Genomic DNA, 22,226 nt, shown 5'->3' with positions numbered 1-22,226 from the left:
AAAGAAGAGTGGGCCAAAATTGCTCCACAGCGATGTGAAAGACTCATTGCCAGTTATCACAAGCGCTTGATTGCAGTTGTTGCCGCCAAGGGTGGCACAACCAGTTATTAGGTTTAGGGGGCAATTACTTTTTCACACAAAGCCAGGCAGGTTTGGACAGCTTTTTTGCCTTAATAAATGAAACCAGCATTTAAAAACTGCATTTTGTATTTACTCGGGTTATCTTTGTGTAATAACATTTGATGATCTGAGTAATTTAAGTGTGATAAATATGCAAAAAAATAAAAAATCAGAAAGGGAGCAAATACTTTTTCACAGCACTGTATATATACTGTATATCATACTTGTCTGCTGCAATTCCCCTGAAACACGTTGGCTCTACTTGTATACTTTTATTTTCAAGAAACTATAAAAATCATCAAGTGAGATTTTTTTTTTTGGACATTGGGCGCTCCTCTCCAATCATCCAAGTGGCCGATGCCTCTGGAAGCTGGAAATCACTGAAGTAGACACTACTACTCCAGTGATCTCCACTTGCTTCCATGCCAAGCGGCTGGCCTGCTGCATTTTGAATAGACATGTGCAATTCGTTTAGTTCCGAATTTGTTTTTTTAACAAACTTTGACATAATTCATTAATTCCGAAATTTTCAAATTTCCAAATTTTCAAATTTTCGAATTTTTGAAAATTCGAAAATTCTGAAATTTGAAAATTGGGAAATTCGAAATTTGAGATTTGGAATTTCGGAAATTCAGAATTTAGAAATTCGTTTAGTTCCGAATTTGTTTTTTTAACAAACTTTGACATAATTCATTAATTCCGAAATTTTCAAATTTCCGAATTTTCAAATTTTCGAATTTTTGAAAATTCGAAAATTCTGAAATTTGAAAATTGGGAAATTCGAAATTTGAGATTTGGAATTTCGGAAATTCAGAATTTAGAAATTCGAAATTTGGAAATTCGAAAATGAGGAAATTTGAAATTTCGGAAATATGAAAATTCTAAAATTTGGAAATTTGAAAATCCGAAAATAAGAATGAAAATCTAAAAATTCAAAAGAATGAAAATCCGAACATTCGAAAACCCAAAAATCTGAAATAATAACTAATAATAGCTATTAAATTATAGGTAAATAATACAGATAAGATACATTATAGGAATTTCCTTTCAAATTTGGCTGTTAGTGAACCTAACAAGTCCGAAGTTACAAATTATCTGATATAACGAATGCCGTATCTAAACAATTGTAACGTAACGATCTAATAATAATAAATAACAATAATAAAACCTTTTTATTATTATTATTATGTATTATTAATTTGTTCCATTCCATTTGTTTAGATGCGGCATTCGTTATTTCGGATAATTCGTAACTTCAGATAAATTCGTATTCATTACGTTCACAAGCAGACAAATTTGAAAGGAAATTCCAATACCTATAATTTAATAGTTAGTTATTATTAGTTAGTTATTTTGAATTTTACTGATTTTCTTTTTTTTTTTTCAGATTTTCAAATTTACTGAATTTTCGAAAATTCGAAAATCCAGAAATGTAGAATTCAAAAATTCGGAAATTAAGAATTCGAAAATTCGGAAATTTCAAAATTTGGAAATTTGAAAATTCGGAAATTCCAAATTCAGGAATTAATTTTGAAAATCAGAAAATTCGGAATTCAGAAATTCTGAAATGTGAAAATCCGAATTTTCGTATTTCCGAAAAAAAGCAAAAAAACGAATAAAACGATAACAAGCAATTTTTTTGTCAGTGCGCATGTCTAATTTTGAACACAGGAGGTTGATCGCTCAGCACAGGGCGCCATTCAGAGAATGGTCTGAAGTTTCTGAAAGAATGCAAACCGTTCTCTTATTGGACGAGGTTGGAGAAGTATCCAATTATCTCTAATATGGTCGCACTGCAAAAGATCACAGCCTTCCCCTTAAATAATGCTTTCTGAAGATGGAAGGAAACAAAAACACTTCAGATAGCGTGGCTATCAAGGCGACAGGTTATGAACCTGAAGAATAAATAGCGTTCTCTTATTGGACGAGGTGGAGAAGTGGGGCGGTGACATAGCTAGGTATAAAATATCACATACCTGGAATTCATCTTTAAGGCACAGACGCAGAGTGTTCTAGAAAACCGCATTAGCTTATTAATTTATTATTTCAGAAAAAAGAGCAAAAACAACAGAAGGAGGAATCTCTTGTTTTTCTGAGCAGCAAAACCAACTTCGCTTAGCACGATCTGCCACTTAAAAGCTGGCAGCCCATGACAGTTCCCTTTCAAAGGGCATCAAAGCTGACATTAGTACGGCTGGAAAATAAGTCAGAAAAAAAAAAAAAAAAAGAATGCCTTCCTTCTTACTCAGAATCCGCATAAAACACCATGAAATGAGAGACAATAACGTAAAGGAATCTTCACATTTCCAAGAAAAGAAAAGAAAAAAAAAAAAAAAAAAAAACAGCCCACACAAGTCGTTCTGGGTTCAACTACCGCTGTTACAAATTAATGCAAACAGAGATGGTAATTATGCTGCGGATAAAGCGCCGCGTCCGCCCGTGGAAATGCGTGTGTGTGTGTATATGCCGGCTATGAATCGCCCTTCAGCAGGAAAATGCAAGGTTCAGTTAATGAAACAGGAGAAATGGACTCAACCGTCAAAACATGCAACAAGGTATGAGCCGGTCTATGTGACAGAAGTACCCAATTATCTCTAATATGGTCGCACTGCAAAAGATCACAGCCCTCCCCTTAAATAATGCTTTCTGCGGATGGAAGGAAACAAAAACACTTCAGAAAGCGCGGCTATCAAGGCGACAGGTTATGAACCCGGTGAATAAATATATACAGTATATAGACAAAGAAAACTCTTTCATATCGTCACATATTTCTTCAGAAGTCGTTAAAAATACGTTCAGAACACTCGGGGCTAATTATTATTTGAAGATGCGGGGTGTATCACTGTGTACCCGGTGTGAGGGCCATGTTTACCTGCAAAGGTGTGCCATGCATCCTCGTGCAGGAAGTCCTATTCATGTCTACTGAGATGCAGCTCCTACTCCCAATTTGACATACACTATATTTCCAAAAGTATTGGGACGCCTGCCTTTACACGCACATGAACTTTACTGGCATCCCAGTCTTAGTCCGGAGGGTTCAATATTGAGTTGGCTCCGCCCTTTGCAGCTATAACAGCTTCAACTCTTCTGGGAGGGCTGTCCACAAGGTTTAGGAGGGTGTCTAGGGGAATGTTTGACCATTCTTCCAGAAGAGCATTTGAGAGGTCAGGCACTGATGTTGGACAAGAAGGCCTGGCTCACAGTCTCCGCTCTAATTCATCCCAAAGGTGTTCCATCGGGTTGAGGCCAGACAAGTTCCTCCACCCCAAACTCGCTCATCCATGTCTTTATGGACCTTGCTTTGTGCTCTGGTGGGCAGTCATGTTGGAACAGGAAGGGGCCGTCCCCAAACTGTTCCCATGAAATTGTCCAAAATGTCTTGGTATGCTGCTGTCTTAAGAATTCCCTTCACTGGAACTAAGGGGGCAAACCCAACCCCTGAAGAACAGCCCCCACACCATAATTCCCCCCCCCCACACCATAATCCCCCCCACACCAAATGATTTGGACCAGAGCACAAAGCAAGGCAATGTTACAACCAAAAATGTAAATGTATTTTATTGGGCTTTTATGTGATAGACCAACACAAAGTGGCACATAATTGTGAAGTGGAAGGAAAATGATAAATGATACAAATAAATATGTGAAAAGTGTGTGTGGGGGGGGGGACATTTGTATTCAGCCCCCTTTACTTCCATACCCCTAACTAAAATCTAGTGGAACCAATTGCCTTCAGAAGTCACCTAATTAGTAAATAGAGTCCACCTGTGTGTAATTTAATCTCAGTATAAATACAACTGTTCTGTGAAGCCCTCAGAGGTTTGTTTGAGAACCTTAGTGAACAAACAGCATCATGAAGGCCAAGGAACACACTAGACAGGTCAGGGATAAAGTTGTGGAGAAGTTTAAAGCAGGGTTAGGTTAAAAAAAATATACCAAGCTTTAAACATCAGTACCAGCTGTTTCCCAGGTCTTTGGCTGAGCTTCTGTCCTTCTGCATAATGAACACAGGGGGTGCTGTTTTTCGGGTCTTGTGCTGAGCAGCTGTCCTTCTGCATAGTGAACACAGGGGGTGCTGTTTCCCAGGTCTTGTGCTAAACTGCTGTCGTTCTGCATAGTGAACACAGGGGGTGCGATTTTGCAGGTCTTGTGCTGAGCAGCTGTCCTTCTGCATAGTGAATACAGGGGGTTCTGTTTCCCGGGTCTTGTGCTGAGCAGCTGTCCTTCTGCATAGTGAATACAGGGGGTGCTGTTTTCTGGGTCTTGTGCTGAGCAGCTGTCCTTCTGCATAGTGAACACAGGGGGTGCTGTTTTCTGGGTCCTGTGATGAGCAGAAGTCCTCTTGCATAGTGAATACAGGGGGTGCTGTTTTCTGGGTCTTGTGCTGAGCAGCTGTCCTTCTGCATAGTGAACACAGGGGGTTCGGTTTTCTGGGTCTTGTGCTGAGCTTCTGTCCCTCTGCATAGTGAACACAGGGGGTTCTGTTTTCTGGGTCCTGTGATGAGCAGCTGTCCCTCTGCATAGTGAACACAGGGGGTGCTGTTTTCTGGGTCTTGTGCTGAGCAGCTGTCCTTCTGCATAGTGAACACAGGGGGTTCGGTTTTCTGGGTCTTGTGCTGAGCTTCTGTCCCTCTGCATAGTGAACACAGGGGGTTCTGTTTTCTGGGTCCTGTGATGAGCAGAAGTCCTCTTGCATAGTGAATACAGGGGGTTCTGTTTTCTGGGTCTTGTGCTAAGCAGCTGTCCCTCTGCATAGTGAACACAGGGGGTGCCGTTTCCCGGGTCTTGTGCTAAGCAGCTGTAATCCTGCATAATGAACACAGGGGGTCACTTGCTCAGCACAGCCACCAATCACATAACGCCTTGTATTTATTTCAGTGAGTACAAGGAGTTCTCTGACTAGACAAGGTCCAGCCCCACCTCTCAGGCTAAATATCTGTTTCTACCAAGCCTGGGGTGATTCTGTAACTGTTGATAAATACATACCAGCAGACTATCCTCTAGTGAAGTCCAGTCACATAAACACATTGCATCTGTAGACAGGGAACAGATGGGCTTCAGCGGACAGACCCAGCGCCATGCTGAGCCGCATTATGAGCGCAGAAAGAAATCTGCAGAAGATGACATCCAGCAGGTCAGCCTGGTCACTTCTGTGTTGGCGACGATTTCACAGAGCCGGTACTTGTCAATCACAGAGGTATTGCGGGTCAGCCAGCTCTAGAGCTGCTGCTTGTTAGTCATTAAAGAGAAAATATACCCAGGTGTCACTCTGAACACAGAGATATCGTGTACTTTGCAGAATAGCCTTCTACCTGGAAAATCTGATTTTTCGGCAAGGATTGAAGCAGCAGAGGAAGCACACAATGAAAAGACAGAAGTGCAAATCAATCAGAATGAGTCTTGGCTTTTTTTATACACCGTGGCTAAAAGTATGTGAACACCCGACCATTATACCAAATCCACGTGCCGACCAGGCCTTTTCTGGCAGTTTTTGTTTACAAGTTTAACCTCTTGCTGACCGTCCCACATACATGTACTGCAGGGTAGAGGCTCTTGTGTGCAGAATCACTTACAGGTACGTGACTCTGCACTTTGGGTCTGGGGCGTGCCGTCTGCCGCTGTGATTGGCCATAGCGGGAGTTAATCAGCACGTCCGGATGACCCGATGTCCGCTGGGACCCGCCGATCATTCCTGAGAGAGGCAGAAAGGATGTAAACAAGGCAGATCATCATTCTGTCAGTAGGGAAGATAGGGATCCTGTGTTTCTGCTATGCAGGAACACGCATCTCTGTCTTCCCACAGTTAAAGCACCTCCCCCCACAGTTACAAAGTACTCCCTAGGGACACATTGGACCCTTTGATCGCCCCTGATGTTAACCCCTCCCCTGCACGTGTCATTTATACAGTGACAGTGTATATTTTTTTAGCGCTGAACACTGTATTAGTGTCACTGGTCCCCAAAAAAGTGTCAAAAATAAGTGTCCGATTTGTCCCCCGCAATGTCACAGTCCCGCTATAAGTCACGGATTGTCGCCAGGTAGAAAATAAATAAAAAATCTATAAAAAATATCCCATAGTTTGTTTCTATAACTTTTGCGGGAACCAATCAATATACGCTTATTGGGATGTTTTTTACCAAAAACATGTAGCAGAATACATATTGGCCTAAATTGATGAAGAATTTTTTTTTTTTTATCAGATATGTATTATAGCAGAAAGTAAAAAATATTGTTGTTTTTCAAAATTGACGTTTTTTTTTTTTTTTTTTTTTTTTATAGCTTCAGCCATAACCCTGGTAAACCACTTGCAAGTCACCACATATATATACAAATTGTGGTCAGCAAGTAGATATGGATACCCCTTCAGATGATTGAGTTTAGGTGTGATGAAGGGTACTAGTAACCACTTACCGACCACCAACAGTACATTTACTGCTGGCGGGGCTCAGCGATGTACCTGTACGTCGCACTGAACTTCCGTGTTTACGGGACACAGCGTGAGTTGGTAAGCAGGCTCGCAGCCAATACATTTTGGCTGTGAACCTGTTGATTGCTGTGGCCAACCACAGCGCAGATCTGTGTGTATTAGTAAGCACAACCCAGATGTGGCTGTTTTTTTTCTCGCTGATCTTCAGAGCTGAAATCAGGAAGAAAAGCCAGCCAGTCTGTAAGTAATAGCAGCACAAATACATTTGTTAGGCACACAGTTAGCCCTTTGACTGCCCTCCTGATCACCCCTGTCAACCAGCAAGTGCGTTTAGTACAGTGTCGGTGTACAGTATTATCACTGATCACTGTATTAGTGTCACTAGCGATGTCACTAGGATACTGTCAGTTATTGTGCCTTCCAGCTAGTGCCAGTTAGCGCCAGTCCCTGATTGCCCACCACACTATGACAGTCAAACTAAAACTAAAATTCACTGATCACCGCCATTACTAGTAGTGTCTGTCCAGGTCTGTATCCTGGTCACGTCAGAACTAAACTCGTGTCCCCAATAGTATAGTGACCCCAAGAAAGCAGTGTTTGCAGTATCAGCCCCAATCACTGTCAGCACTTGCGACTTATAGCAGAATACATTTCGCCCTACATTTATAAGGAAATTTGATTTTATTGGATATGTTTTATAACAAAAAGTAGAAAATATTGTTTTTTTTTTTCAACATTTTTGGTCTTCTTTTCAATTATACAATAATAAATAAAATAAAAAAAACAGTGGTGATCAAATACCACCAAAAGAAAGCTCCATTTATGTGAAAAAAAATATATAAATTTAATTTGGGTACAGTGCTACATTATTGAGCAATTACCAGTTAAAGTGGATGTAAACCCAATCTCATCCTTTCTAAACTACTGCCATAGTGGTTATCTATAAGGATATACATGCCTACTGCATGTATCTTTACATGTCAAATGTCTCTCCTCTGTCTGTTATGAGACCCGAAAAACTGCATATTCTGTGGGCGGGGTCTGCTGTCTGGAGCTCGGTGGGTGGAGTCGTGATGTCAGTAGACTCCCCGCCCACCTCTACACTCCCCCTTGTCAATATGCATTTTCTCCTGTGTATTTCTCACACTGAACTTATACTATGATCTCTAACATCCAGTAAAAAGACAGGAAAGTAACCACATGACTTTAGCATGCCAAATCATGCTGAGGTGTGGAACAGCCAATCCTTGCAGAGCTGCTGAAGAAAGGAATGGGGGAGGGAATTAAAAATGATTGCATGTCTTAGGCTAGTGCACGAGATATGTAAATCACCTGTCACTCACAGCAAGGGGGAGGATTTGACAAAGTTTTTCTCTGTTTGTCAAGTTTTATCCCACTGAACAATAAAAGAGGATTGCTCAGAGATGGATTAACTCTTTGAGGCAAGACTGGGCTCAAATGATAGGAAATCTTATACTCTACAGTATGATATCCCAAACAAAACAAAAAAAAAATTCGGGTTTACATCCACTTGTAGGTAGCGCAGTGCCGAAGGTCACGTGGTTAATGACATAGCATACAAAGATATTTTATACTCTGTTGACTTTTAGGCCCTTTTCACAACTCTGCATTCTGTAGCTTGAAGCTCGAAGCTCCTATGCTGGAGGAGGAAAAAATCTATGATTCTCTATGGGGTCGGTTCACATCTCCATTTCGCCTGAAGTCAAAAGCCTAAAGCTCGAAAAAAGTCTGTAGCTTTTTTTTTGTACCTCGAATCATGCAGATGTGAGCGTTTTTTGTCAAAATTTTTTGTTACATTTTTATTCCCATAGAAATTAATAGAAACGCACCATTTGTGCGTTTTTCTGCTCAAATTAAAAAATGTAAAAGTTAAATAGTAAAAATATATGAATAAATAAATGTAAAATAAATACACAAAATAACCAATAATTATCATAAATAAATTCATAATATGCAATAATACATACATATATAATAATTAACTCCTACCTTAAAAAAAGAAATACATTTTTATTAATAATAATAATAATAATAATAAAATAATAATACATAAATACCCAAATCCGAACAATAAAAATGACTATTATTAATAATTAGTTTGAGGTTTGGTTCACACCTATCACACGGATTTGTCCGCATCCAATTCGCATGGTAGGAGATTGTGACTGGCTCTCTATGGAGCCGGTTCACATATCTCCACTGCGGCTCCGGTGCGAATTTCCACAGGGGGTCCTGTGCGTCTTTTGGTCCGCTTCAGGTCCGAAATCTGCCCAAAAATTCGGACTGAAATCGGACCTGAAACGGTGAACGGGGACGCACTAAACCCCTGATGTGAGCTGCATGCAATTAAGGGTTTGTAAATGTGCTCATCAGGCTCTGCTTCCTGCAGTCTCTAATGTCTGAAACACCCACAATGCTTTGGGGCTGCCAGGGCTTTAGGTCTTTTATGGGAACTCAGGAGTGGGTTTTGTTTTTTTGTTCACTTAAAGTGGTGTTCCGGCCGAAATTATACTTTTTAAATAAAAATACCCCTATGATACACAAGCTTAATGTATTCTAGTAAAGTTAGTCTGTAAACTAAGGTCTGTTCTGTTAGTTTATAGCAGTAGTTTGTTATTTTATAAACTTACAGCAGGCCGTGGCCATCTTAAGTGTGGGCATCTGAGACCAGACTGTATTTCTTCCTGGATCTCATCCTTGCAGATCTCGCACGTGCTCAGTGCAGCACAAGCAGTGTAATAGGTTTCAGGTCAGGTTTCCATAGCAACGGCAGCGTCAGAGGAAGTTGCCTCCCCTTCCCAGAAGGCATTGCAAACAGGAAATGATGCGATGGGCCACGGCCAGGGAGGAGGAAGTAAAAAATGAATACAGCAGATATACAGTAGGTGCTGAGAAAAAAAATGTAAAAATATCCAATTCATTTACAGTGTACAGTTTAGTGAGGGATGCTGAAGAGTTGTAAAAGTGGGTGAAACTCCACTTTAATGTACGTCTATTATCAATGAAAACAAGAGTCTCTGGAAATTTACCTTGTCTCAGCATTGAATCTTTCAGTAACTTTACAGGTCTGCACAAATAAATATTTAGCACGTCAAAATTTCCAGCAACAGGCTATATTTTTTCATATGAGGTTTTAGCTCTGGTCTAGGTTGGGATGATGTCTTCAGTTTTCACTTGAGAGCATTTGTCTTGTGCTGGAACATTGTGGTCTGACGTGTCCTCTGTGACCTCTGTCCTGCCTTTCTCTGTCCTGGGATGAATTTTTTTTTTTTTGGTAACAATTGCCACAATATATGGCCATTCATATACTGACTGAAGTCACTGTGCCCGCCCCGTCAGCCAATCACTGGCTGGAAAAGAAATTGGTATTCTGTTTACAATGAAGGACGGTTAGGCAGCTGATACAATGTTGGAACAATTGGCATACAAAGTGTAGGAAGGGGCTGCTAAGCAACGATGGAGACAGGCAATGCAATCTGAGGATCTTCACAGCCATCTGTGTCAGTGTCAGGTCCTATTTTACACCGGTCCTATCCCAAATAACCAAGAAATGTCAAGAGGTAGAAAACCCATTTTGTAAGAAAAGTTTCCACGAAATTTGGGTCTTTCATTCTTCAACAACAACAACAGAAGAGAAACTCAGATTCTAACCAACAAAATACCCGATTGATTCTTCAACACAAAGCACAATATGAGCTCAGTTGGCAATATTAGCCACTTAAGCCCCGGAAGGATTTACCCCCTTCCTGACCAAGCCCTTTTCTGCGTCGCTTTAACTGACAATAGCGCGGTCGTGCGACGTTGCACCCAAACAAAATTGGCGTCCTTTTTTTTACCCCCTTCCTGCCCTCGCCAATTTTCAGCTTTCAGCGCTGTCACGCTTTGAATGACAATTGCGCGGTCATGCAACACTGTATCCATATGACATTTTGATCATTTTTTTCCCCACAAATAGAGCTTTTTTTTGGTGGTATTTGATCACCGCTGCGGTTTTTACTTTTTTTGCGCTATAAACAAAAAAAGACCGACAATTTTGAAAGAAAAAGCAATATTTTTTCATTTTTGCTATAACAAATATCCCAAAAAAATATATAAAAAAACAAATTTCTTCCTCAGTTTAGACCAATATGTATTATTCTACATATTTTTGGTAAAAAAAAAAAAAAAATCGCAATAAGCGTATATTAATTGGTTTGCGCAAAAGATATCGTGTCTACAAAATAGGGGATTGTTTTATGCCATTTTTATTATTCATTTTTCTTTTAAATTAGTCATGGCGGCGATCTGCGATTTTTATCAAGACTGCGACATTGCGGCAGACAGATCGGACACTTTTGACACTATTTTGGGACCATTGCCATTTATACAGCGATCAGTGCTATAAAAATGCACTGATTACTGTGTAAATGTCACTGGCAGGGAAGGGGTTAACACTAGGGGGGCGGGATGGGCTCACTAGAACATGACAGCGATCACTGCTCCCGATCACTGGGAGCTGTAGATCCATGTCATGTTTCTAGGCAGAACAGGGAAATGCCTTGTTTACATAGGCATCTCCCCGTTCTGCCTCCCCGTGCCACGATCGCGGGCCACCAGCGGACATCGAGTCCGAGGGACCCATGGGCACGCTCCCACACCACCAATGACACTGCGACGTACGGGAACGTCGTTTTGCACACCCGTGCCACTTTGCCAACGTATATCGGTGTGAGCCGGTCGGCAAGTGGTTAAAAACTGCTACTATGTTTATAATGTCTTTACATTAAAAGAGAAGTATGTTTTTTTGTTTGTTTTCCCTAATCGTACTTACCTAGGTGGATGCAGCAATGGTCCGATGCTGCATCTGTCCCCCGGCGTCTCTGCACTGAGAACGGAGCGATCGAACACCACCGAAGGCTCAGTTCTCTCAGCTCCCTGAGAGGGGGGGGAGGATCAGTGTGTATAGAATGGGCAGCTGGCACCTCTGGAAAGGCACCATCAATGCTGAAAGATATATTCAGGTTTTAGAGCAGCATATGCTCCCATCCGGACTATGTCTTTTTCAGGGAAGGCCTTGCATACTTATACTTCAAACAGGACAATGCTAAACTGCATACTACATCTATGACAACAGCATGGATTCCTAGTAGAGGAGTCTGGGGGCTTTACTGGCCTGCCTGATATCCAGGCCTTTCACCAACTGAAAATATATGGTGCATCTTAAAATGAAAAAATATGGCAAAAGAAGACCCAGGACTGTTGAGCAGTTAGAATCCTATATCAGGCAAGAATGGGACAACATTCCTCTCTCAAACTCCAGAAACTGGTCTCCTTACTTTCCAGACATTTAGGGCTCATGTACATTACAGCCTGTAAACTTGAGTTTGGGAGCTTTTGGCGTTTATTTGCCAAAGCTCCTAAACTCAACTCCATAAAAGCCCACGTGTCCATGTACACATAGGCTTTTACAAGAGTTTAGAAACTGCTGCAGTCAGGGGAGGTTCAACCTACCTCTCCTGAACGCGAAAGAATCGCGTTCAGGATAGGAACATTTTGACCGCCAGACACAAAACACGACAAAAATCCCACGGCCAGCGGTCCACCTAGTTTGTGTGTACATGAAGCCTTACGGAGTCAAAAAATGCCCTGTCCAAACTTTTTTGAGACGTGTTGATGCCATCCATTTTAAAATGATCTTTTTTTTTTCTTGAAATGGTACATTCTCAGTTTAAACATTTGATATGTTTTCTATTTTCTAGTGGAAATAAAAAAATGGGTTTCTGGGAATTGCAAATCATTGCATTCTGCTTTTATGTAGATTTTACAGAGTGTGACAACTTTTTTGGAATTGGGGTTGTATAGTTAGGATTTGACAGGACTTCTTCTTTAATGCTGGTTCTGATAGAAAGGTGTCGCAGTGCATCGCAGTGTGTTGCGTATGGGGCTGTGTAAACCGCAGACCGGTCAGGGTGCCCATGCTAATGCGTGTCCACGGTCAAAAGCACCTACAATAGACACGTGAGCATCAGAACTGGACCACAGAGCAATGAAAGAAAGTAGTCTGGTCTGAAGGAATACGTTTTCTTTTACATTCGGTGAATGGCTGGGTGTGTGTGTGTGACTTATCTGCAGAAGAGATGGCACCTAGATGCAGTATGGGAAGAAGACAAGCCCGCGGAGGCAGGGTGATGAATTCTCTAGTGGAGTCCATGTCTCGATGGGTCAGGGTTGCTTTGACTGAAAAACGGGGACCACACAATATTAGGTGTGTGGTCATAATGTTATGGCTAATTGGTGTATCTTTTTGGTTTTTATTTACCTGTTTTAAAGAGGAACTCCAGGCTCCTGCAGAAAAAAATGAAAAGTCAACAGCTACAAATACTGTACAAATACTGTAGCTGCTGACTTTTAACCACTTCCCGACCTCCAGCCGTCATATGACATCCTTGACTTTGTGCGGGTATATCTGAATGATGCCTGCAGCTACAGGCATCATTCAGATATTGTCTTTTTCAGTGGGCGATTCTGGTCAGCCGCTTAATCGTTCTTACGGGCGGCGAGAAGGGGTGTCCCCCCCTACCTCCCTCCAGTGCTTTCTACACACTCACCTCTTCCATCGGTGAGTCAGAGACCGGATCTGCCAGCCCCGGATGTTTACCATGGAGATTTCTGGTGGACCAGATGTCCCCGGAGACTCTATGATCGTTCGGAGGCTGATCGCGATGCTATGACGTCACGCCCGGCCTCTGCATTCAAACAAACGGCGCCGCCTCAGCTGGGAAGCCGAGATCGTTTTTTTATTTTTATTTATTTCAGCTGTCCCAGCCTAGAGGGGAGATGTGGGGTCTTATTGACCCCATATCTCACTGTAAAGAGGACCGATCATGCCATATTCCTATTACAAGGGATCTTTACATTCCTTGTAATAGGAAGAAAAGTGATCAATTTTTTTTTTAAAGTGTCAAACTAAAAAATGTAAAGTAAAATTAACAATAAAAAATGTTGAAGTGAACGCATAGGTAAGCCCCCCCATATGAAAACAGTGTTCAAACCACACATGTGAGGTGTCGTTGCGAGGGAGAGCAATAATTCTAGCCCTAGACCTCCTCTGTAACTCTAAACATGTAACCTGTAAAAAAATGTTAAAGCGTCACCTATGGGGATTTTTAAGTACCGAAGTTTGGCGCCATTCCACCAGTGTGTGCAATTTTGAAGCGTGCTGTTAGGTATCTATTTACTGAGCGTAACTTCATCTTTCAGATTATGCAAAAAAATTGGGCTAACTTTTTTTTTTTCCAAAAAAAAAACACGTTTGAAAAATGAATGCTCAAATACTGTGCGAAATAAAAAGTTGCAACTACCGTCATTGTATTTTCTAGGGTCTCTGCTAAAAAAAAAACATATAAAATGTTTGGGGTTCTATGTAAATTTCTAGCAAAAAAATTATGATTTTTACATAGTTACATAGTTAGTCAGGTTGAAAAAAGACACAAGTCCAGCCAGTGCAACCATAAAAAATAAATAAATAAATAAAATAAAATAAATCATACAATCCCATATATCCAATCCTATACCCACAGTTGATCAAGGCGAAAAAAAACCCAGAAAAGCATGATCCAATTTGCTACAGCAGGGGAAGAAATTCCTTCCTGATCCCAGAAAGGCAATTGGATTTAACCTGCATCAACTTTACTTATATATGTCAGTACCCAGGTATATTCTGTACATTTAGGAAAGAATCCAGACGTTTCTTAAAGCAAAGTACTGAGTTGGCCAGAACCACCTCTGGAGAGAGAATATTCCACATGTTCACAGCTCTTACTGTGAAGAAACCTTTCCGTATTTGGAGATGAAATCTCTTTTCCTCTAGACGTAAAGAGTACCCCCTTGTCCCCAGTTTTAACCGTAAAGTGAATAACTCAACACCAAGTTCACTATATGGACCTGTTATATATTTGTACATGGTGATCATATCCCCTCTTAATCTCCTCAGTTCCTCTAATCTTTCCTCATAGCTGAGCTCCTCCATTCCTCTTATCAGTTTGGTTGCCCTTCTCTGCACTTTCTCCAGTTCCCCCGATATCCTTTCAGGAGAGAAATGTCAGAATTGGCCTGGTTGGCAAGTGGTTAATATTAGGACACTTACCTGTCCAGGGATCCTGTGGTGTCTTCACCTGGCTGATTTTTCAATCAGCTCTAGCGTGCCTGCACTGAGGGAAACCGGCAGGGAAGCCGTGAGGCTTCACAGCCGGTTCCCTACTGCGCATGCCCGAAGCACGCTGCTCTCTCTAATTGGGTCGGCTACGGGGGAAGGAGGGGGACCGAACTTGCGGATGAGTTTGCTGCGGTGAACTCAGCCAGAAGTGGGAGCGGGTACCTGTAAACCAAAAAGGTGCCAAATGTGGCAGCGGATAGGAATGCGGGGGTGGGGGCCAGAGGCAGATAAGCGGAGCTTCCCCTTTTGGGTGGAGCTCTGCTTTAAGTGGGATTTGAAGTAGACCTAACTCTGAATCTTTTATTAAAATAAGCCCTGGGAATCCGAACAACTTTTGGTCCTTTGTTGTCACCATGTCTCATTCAGATTAAAAGTGGCCTTGCCAACACACCTTTCCTACAGGCACACAGCGATCTCTGTCATGTCCCTGAAAGCTCATCCCCCCTACAGTTAGAACACACACCTAGGGAACACATTTAATCCCTTGATCACCCCCTAGTGTTAACCCCCTTCACTGACAGTGTCATTTTTACACTGATCAGGGCATTTTTAAAGAACTGATCAATGTAATAATGGCACTGGTCCCCAAAAAGTGTCATTTGGGGTCAGATTTGTCTGCCACAATGTCGCAGTCCTGCTAAAAATCACAGATCGCCGCCATTACTAGTAAAAACAATAAAAGTCCCTAAATCTATCCCATAGTTTGTAGACGTGATAACTTTTGAGCAAACCAATCGTTATACGCTTATTGCCATTTTTTTACCAAAAATATGTAAAAGAATATATATTGGCCTAAACGGATGAATAAATTAGTTTTTTTATATATATTTTTTTGGTTATGCATTATAAAAAATTAAAAAATTGTCGCCCTTTTTTTGTTTATAGTGCAAAAAATAAAGACTGCAAAAAAAATGATCAAATACCACCAAAAGAAAGCTTTATTTGTGGGAAAAAAGGACTTCAATTAAATTTGGGTACAACGTCGCATGACCGCGCAATTGTTACTTAAAGTTACTTATCGCAAAAAATGGCCTGGTCACTAAGGGGGCAAATCCTTCCAGGGCTAAAGTGGTTAAACTGTAGGTTAGCCTTCTTATATTTTACCTTCCCTGGTTTCTTCTTTCCCTATTCATTAACATGCTAATGAAAATTTGAAATAAAATCTTTGTTTTTATGGCATACCTTATTTTAAACCCAGTGATGTCATCACTAGGTTTCTGTGCTTCCCTATGTAATGCAGGCAGATCATGGCTGGTAGGAGGGGCCAGCAGGGTGCTGTACATAGCTTCCAGAAAACATCACAGCACCCTGCCTCAAGAGCCCTCATGCAAGCAGTGGGCTGGCTCTTTGGAGGAGTTATACAAATATCAAAATGCCTAGATGGGCAGATGGCACACCAGGTGTTTGGAGTATCTTTATCTGCTGCTTTGTTAAAATTTGGAATACACATTTCTATTGTGGTGTAGGATCTGGGGCTGCTGTCCCTCCATCCCTCTTTCCTTCCTTCTCTCGCCTTCCCTCCTTCTCTCTCTCTGCCTCTCTCCCTTCCTCCCTCTCTACCTCCCTCATTTATTTTTCTTTCTTTACTATGGCACGCTTACAAATGCATGCCCCACCCCCTGATTATCACAAGACTCCGCCTACAGCCACAAAAGTGTCCCTATAATTTTTTTTACAATGTTGGCATTTATGGTTATGCAAATATCAAAATGCCTAGATGGGCATATATTTAATCTGAAGGAGTGGGCATTCCTAGGCAGGCTATATTTGCATCCAGCCAGCCCTAGGGAATGCCCATGTGATGCTTAGCCCCCATGATTGAAAGAACTGAAATCCAATAAATGAAATGGGCGGGCCAGGGACCGTCAGGCTGCAGAAAGGTTTGATGATGCTGGACGTCCTCCAGCCAGGAAATCAGGCGGGGCTCTATCTGATTTGCTTCAGCATCTAATGCACAATGTAAGAAGCTCACAGTGTGCAGTGAAATCAGAGCAAGCCATTTCAGTCTAGGAGAGGAGCTGGTACAAGTGTGCAAGAATGAAGGGGAGGGCGGTGTCCCGTTTTAAAACTACATAACATTTATTACAGCTGACTTTATAGCAAGATCTACAAACACAAAAGGCACACTAAGGTTAAATGGAAATGACCCAGCGCAGATCGAAAAGCTAAAATCGCATTTATTTTGATGTGTGCTTGGTGGCCCCCCTTCAATCTCACTGGCAGGAGAAGGGTGGATTCACTCAGCCAGAGTCCGTTAAATGTCTAAAGAACAGAGGTTGCCATCCGTCATTTTTACTGGGTTACAGGGACTCTCAGAGCTACCCGGTTGTGAATTTTATAGCAAAGGAAGTACAAAGGGCATCATAAAAAGTCCTAATGACATTCAGCCTCCAATGCCGGCTTTGCACTGCGGTGGGAAAGTACTTAGCTCAGGGACATCTCGGCTGCCGCACACCACCGAGCCGATTGTACAGATATCCCTTCTTGATCTGCATTCTGCAGCGTCACTATTATGCAGCTTCTCAGTAAACATGCCCCATTAGCTCTGTTTGTCTAAATTATGTCTAAAAGCCTGTAAAAATTAATGTCATGTACATTATGGGGTTGCTAATTCTTTGAAAGGTTTATTAAATGATGCTGAATTGATTGCGGCGAAGTAAAAGGAGTTACAGTACTTGGTCAAATGTACGGGTTTTCATTTATGGCTTGCGATTTAAGTCTCTGCAAACGTGAACTCTGCATAGAACTTTTCTGGCAATGTGATTTATTTAAGTTTAAAATTCAGACGTCAGCACCACAGGATGAAGAAATCCACAATTTTTTAGAAAATCATTCTACTAAACAAGAGAAATAAGCCAGCACTTTTATTTTATGAAAATTCAGTCTGAGAGTGTAGCTTATCCATTCACTGGAGACTGAAGACATCACTAAGAATGCAGCCAATCCATTCACTAGAGACCGGTGACATCACTGAGAATGCAGCCAATCCATTCACTAGAGACCAGTGACATCACTGAGAATACAGCCTATTCATTCACTAGAGACCAGTGACATCACTGAGAATGCAGCCTATCCATTCACTAGAGACCAGTGACATCACTGAGAATACAGCCTATTCATTCACTAGAGACCGGTGACATCACTGAGAATGCAGCCAATCCATTCACTAGAGACCTGTGACATCACTGAGAATACAGCCTATTCATTCACTAGAGACCAGTGACATCACTGAGAATGCAGCCTATCCATTCACTAGAGACCAGTGATATCACTGAGAATGCAGCCTATCCATTCACTAGAGACCAGTGACATCACTGAGAATACAGCCTATTCATTCACTAGAGACTGATGACATCACTGAGAATGCAGCCAATCCATTCACTAGAGACTGGTGACATCACTGAGAATGCAGCCTATCCATTCACTAGAGACTGATGACATCACTGAGAATGCAGCCTATCCATTCACTAGAGACCGATGACATCACTGAGAATGAAGCCTATCCATTCACTAGAGACCGATGACATCACTGAGAATGCAGCCTATCCATTCACTAGAGACCGGTGACATCACTGAGAATGCAGCCTATCCATTCACTAGAGACCGGTGACATCACTGAGAATGCAGCCTATCCATTCACTAGAGACCGGTGACATCACTGAGAATGCGGCCTATCCATTCACTAGAGACTGGTGACATAACTGAGAATGCGGCCTATCCATTCACTAGAGAGCGGTGACATCACTGAGAATGCAGCCTATCCATTCACTAGAGACCGGTGACATCACTGAGAATGCGGCCTATCCATTCACTAGAGACTGGTGACATCACTGAGAATGCGGCCTATCCATTCACTAGAGACTGGTGACATCACTGAGAATGCAGCCTGTCAATTCACTAAGGACAAGTGACATCACTGACTGACTATCTATGTACTACAGACCAGTGACATCACTAACAATACAGCCTACCTGATTTTGTATAAAAATACAAGGTACACAGTTGCCTCTAAGAGTACCAGTAGATTCACGGGTATATTTAAATAAAACATAGACTGCTTACTTAAGTGTGCACCACAGCAATCAGGCAATACACCCCCGACAGGTAAAGGATCAGTGGTGGATAAGTCTGCAGATTAGTCTTCAGCACATACTGACAATGTTTCTGGCAGAGAAAACAGTATTCTTTCTAAGGGTATCAATTATAATACAGATTAAACACCAACATGGAAAGGCTCACCTGAAGTAATTGCTGGGTTTGCAATCCGCAGCAATAGCGCTCTGAATGTTTGGTATCCGCGGGGCTAGATGAATCATAAAACTTGATCTCATGGGGGGACTGAAATAAAAACCTCCAAAATGTATTTAAAATCCCTTAATAAAACTCAAAGCATTTTCGGAGAAAACAGTGCCTTCTCTTCAGGGTAACATAATAGTAATCCGACGCACAGCGATATTCACATAGGGTCAGGAAATGCCCAACTACTAATTCAGACAAATATTACACGCAGTGATTAACCCTATCAGGGACAGTAGTATAAATAAACCTTATCAGTCCTTAAAGCGGAATTAAGCCCCAAACCAAAAATTTAATATTTTGCAGCTTACCAATCATTAGATGTAGTTGCTGTAGAGCTGCACGATTCTGGATAAAATGAGAATCACAATTTTTTTGCTTAGAATAAAGATCACGATTCTCGGCGTAACATTATCTTTCACATTATAAAAAAAAAAAAATTGGGCTAATTTTACTTTGGTTTTATTTATTTTTTTTTAATTAATTGAAGTGTATTTTTTCCCTCAAAAAAATTGCATTTGAAAGACCGCTGCGCAAATACAGTGTGACGTAAAATATTGCAATGGCCACCATTTTATTTTCTAGGGTCTCTGCTAAAAAAAATATATATATAGATATAGGTATATATCTATATCTATATATAATGTTTGGAGGTTCTAAGTAATTTTCTAGCATAAAATAATGATTTTTACTATAATTACATATATAAATGTGAACTGAAAGCTATAATAACAATTAAAAAGAATATAAAATATATCGATCTATTTACTAGAGACCGGTGACATCACTTATAATGAAGCCTATCCATTCACTAGAGACCAATGACATCACTGAGAATGCAGCCTATCCATTCACTAGAGACCGATGACATCACTGAGAATGAAGCCTATTCATTCACTAGAGACCGGTGACATCACTGAGAATGCAGCCTATCCATTCACTAGAGACCGGTGACATCCCTGAGAATGAAGCCTATCCAATCACTAGAGACCGGTGACATCACTGAGAATGCAGCCTATCCATTAACTAGAGACCTGTGACATCACTGAGAATGAAGCCTATCCATTCACTAGAGACCAGTGACATCACTGAGAATGCAGCCTATCCAATCACTAGAGACTGGTGACATCACTGAGAATGCAGCCTATCCATTAACTAGAGACCGGTGACATCACTGAGAATGAAGCCTATCCATTAACTAGAGACCAATGACATCACTGAGAATGCAGCCTATCCATTCACTAGAGACCGGTGACATCACTGAGAATGCAGCCTATCCATTCACTAAAGACCAGTGACATCACTGAGAATGAAGCCTAGCCAATCACTAGAGACCAGTGACATCACTGAGAATGAAGCCTATCCATTCACTAGAGACCGGTGACATCACCGAGAATGCAGCCTATCCATTCACTATAGACCGGTGACATCACTGAGAATGCAGCCTATCCATTCGCTGGAGACCAGTGACATCACTGAGAATGCAGCCTATCCATTCACTAGAGACCAGTGACATCACTGAGAATGAAGCCTATCCAATCACTAGAGACCGGTGACATCATTGGGAATGCAGCCTATCCATTCACTAGAGACCAGTGACATCACTGGCAATGCAGCCTATCCATTCACTAGAGACCAGTGATATCACTGAGAATACAGCCTATCTTTTCACTAGAGACTGGCGACATCACTGAGAATGCAGCCTATCCATTCACCAGAGACTGGTGACATCACTGAGAATTAGACATGTGCAATCATTTTCGTCTGAAGGCATTTTCGTCCGAATTTCGGGTATTTTCATTATCGGTATTCTTTCAACAAACGATAACGAACGTGCAGAATCCAAAAACTGAAAGATCCGACATAAACAAATGCTATATTTTCATTTTCGCTGCGACAACAGTTCGATATAGATAGGAGATTCGACATGACGCTGACAATAGCGATCTGTGACCATCAAACCTGTGGTCGAATGCGCCTAACCTTAGCTCTATTAGTCCAAGATTATTCTACATAGAGAGAAAAGATTCGACATTATAGAGACAATAGCAAAAAAAAGGTCGAATGTGCCTAACCTAACTCTATTAGTCCAAGATTTTCGACATAGAGAGAAAAGATTCGACATGAAGATTCGATGAGGCAGTCGCTGCAAGCGGACATTTATGGTCAAATGCTCCGCCCATAGGCTATAGAAGAATTCTAATGTTGGTTGACTAGTAATAATAATTAATAAATATAATTATTACTAGTGTCATACAACATTAGAATTCTACTATAGCTTGTAGGCAGAACATTCGACCGGAAATATACGATTGCGGTGTCGTACAGTTTAGCTGCTCCGTCAAATCTTCTTAGAACATTCGACAGACACCATAAGCCTACAATAACAGATTGGACCTTAATTATTTTGGATTCCGTGATGGCACTGAGAATTCAGCCTATCCATTCGCTAGAGACCGGTGACATCATTCAAAATTCAGCCTATCCATTTACTAAAAAAGGGTGATATCATGTGGCATTTAATATTATGAAAAACAATTTCAAAAGGGGATTCTGTCATTTTCACAAAGGATTAGAAATTGTATATTCATGGTTTTCTTTTAATACATTAATTGGACTGAACTAAATTTACTCATCGGGGGAATTCACTAAAATAAACAAGATGAGCTTAATTAACCTCAAAGTTTTAATAAACCTACTAAATGTGTTCAGTACTCATGTAAGCGTTTAAAAACTATTAAAGAGTTGAGAGAACTTCAAAAATACTCCAGAGAAATGAAATCATTGGGCTGACCATGTGAAACTATCAATGACGGTAACAAATGTGACTTCAAACAATCTTCACAAAGTATTTCCAGAAAAAATGAGTTTATTTAAGTAGAGAGCCGTCCTTCAAGTTTATTAGCAGATGCTTGCAGTAATGACAAACAAATAATAAAACAGAATACAATTGCAGTGGGCACTAAATTTGCTCATTTTTTAAATTAGAAAGGAGCCAACAGACAAAGAGAGGTCATTCACTAAGTGCATTATCTGGAGGTCAAACTATTAGCGGTGTCATCACAAATTCAATTGAGGCTTTAATCATTGTTGGCCGCAGGCCACCCCCCCCTCCCCCTACAAAATGGACCACCAGCCACCACTGCCTAGGATCGTCCAAATCTCTAA

Source organism: Aquarana catesbeiana, linkage group LG07, assembly GCF_042186555.1.
Source record: "Aquarana catesbeiana isolate 2022-GZ linkage group LG07, ASM4218655v1, whole genome shotgun sequence".
Taxonomy (NCBI): Eukaryota; Metazoa; Chordata; class Amphibia; order Anura; family Ranidae; genus Aquarana; species Aquarana catesbeiana.
Note: the sequence above shows the minus strand (reverse complement) of the source record.